Source organism: Vicugna pacos, chromosome 2 (genome assembly GCF_048564905.1).
Source record: "Vicugna pacos chromosome 2, VicPac4, whole genome shotgun sequence".
Lineage (NCBI taxonomy): Eukaryota > Metazoa > Chordata > Mammalia > Artiodactyla > Camelidae > Vicugna > Vicugna pacos.
The window spans coordinates 68,901,637-68,903,601 of record NC_132988.1 but is presented as its reverse complement, the minus strand read 5'-3'; the positions used below and the strand labels follow the sequence as shown (position 1 = coordinate 68,903,601).

The 1,965-nt window shown below is 35.9% G+C and overlaps 1 non-coding gene across 1 annotated transcript; it reads left to right on the top strand.

Annotated features, from left to right (window-relative positions):
* The first annotated feature begins 963 nt into the window (after positions 1–963).
* Positions 964–1,067, top strand: LOC116276869 (U6 spliceosomal RNA). The gene has a single exon (XR_004186398.1). It is a non-coding gene; the product is annotated as a U6 spliceosomal RNA (small nuclear RNA).
* The last annotated feature ends 898 nt before the right edge of the window (positions 1,068–1,965 follow it).

Genomic DNA, 1,965 nt, shown 5'->3' with positions numbered 1-1,965 from the left:
CTACGTCTATGCATACGTGCAACCTATGAGGATTTATATACAGTGAACTGGTGGGCAGGGATGAGGTAGGATTTCTAGCAGACTATACTTTTTTCTTTATAATTTTCTAGATTGTTTAACTTTCTATACTAAATATTGCTCTAGGACCCATGAAATTAGAAATACCTCCCCTCTCTCCTTTACCTTGATTACTTTGTTTGCAATAAAATAGAAATTGCAGAACACCAAGACCAGTCAAGGGTTTCATTCACTTCCTTTTTGGTCCCTATTAAATAATACCCAGTATTACCTAGGAATTACCTGCACTACTCCACCAAAAACAGACAGCATTCTTTAATGTCTGAATAATCCTGGGGTTCCGACCAACTACGGGACCAACACAGGAGTTTTGCCTCTAGCCTATAGCCATTCACTCATAGGAACATCTGGGTAACAGCTCGGGTGTGGGTGGAGGGGAACAGAGCATTCTGCCCCTTATCACTTTCCCAGGGCAGAAATACTAGATTCCTAACACTAGGAATAATATTCTTTTACTCAAATAAGAATAGAATAATAGATTTCTTCCTAACCTTAACACAAATAGAAGGAGCAAGGCAATTTCTAAACAGACTTCAAAGATAATTTATAGGCATTAAGAGGTCTCTTCATTGCAACCTATCTTCTAGGAAGGGGTACAAAGATCCTTATGCATCTTGCTTAAAAACAATAGATAAAAACCATGGCCAATTAATCTCATCTACTTCCCAAGAGAAGGAAGGTCTCTTGATGTTAGAAGTATCAAGCATCAAATTCTCATGAGTTTTCCGTAACAAATATTTATTATTTTTATAATCTGAAAATAATGCTACTTTATTTCAAAATTAGCAGGATTCTAGTCACAAATGAGAAATTATAATTTCCTGAAATACCAGTGGAGATACCAAGAATGTTTATATTCTGCACCACCCAAAACATAAAAGTACAGTGCTCGCTTCGGCAGCACATATACTAAAACTGGAATGATACAGAGATGAGCGTGGCCCCTGCACAAGGATGACATGCACATTCATGAAGTGTTCTATATCTAAAAAAAAATTAAAGTACAGAAAATAAAAATAAAAGAAAATGCTAAGAACTTGGATAGCAACCTAATCTTCTTTATGTAGCTTCAAACTCCCTCAAGGGGAAGAGTAATTCCTAACAACTTACATGTTCCTTCATCAGTCCCTGGAATGCAGTAGGAAGTCAATAAATATTTGCTGAATGAATAAATTTAATAGTAAATGAATTGCCTAATTTAAAATTTTATGCCAAAGACCTTCTCCCAAGAATCTCAACCATCACTCCAGTCCCAGTCACCAGAGGTAACCACAGTGAAGTATGGTGAATCTGTCTCCACACATACATGCACCAGGGAGGAAGAAGTGGGAGATACATACCATAACTATTTCCACTTAAAAAATACAGTGAATATCCTACTGTAGTTTCACTTCACTCATTCTTCTTTAAATAACTGCACAAACTTAACAGTTTTCCAGATGCTTTCAGCAACTAAGATATTGAATGAAAGGAAATAAAAGTACTAATAGTAATGGCAAACATGTATTGAGCACTGTTCTAAATGCTTTATATATACTACACTTTAAAACTGCGCAACTTTCTATGTAGGTAGTATTACATCTAGCACTCTTACAAAGAAATTAACAAGTATTACTTGCCCAAGATTATAATCACTTGCCTAAAGTTAGACAATAAGTGGCAGGGCTAGGATTTGAAGCCAGATGTCTGTCTTATGAGCCTGTGTTCTTAATCAGTATTGCCTCTGTGATGTTAAACCACTAAAGATAAATTCTTACTTAACAACTGGCTGATGTAAACATAATAGGATACAATGTCTGGGTATGTTTTAACTACACCAGAACCTTCTACACGAAGTAGTGCATTCAAAGTAACCATACCAAGAGGTTATATGTTCAGTTTAGAGTC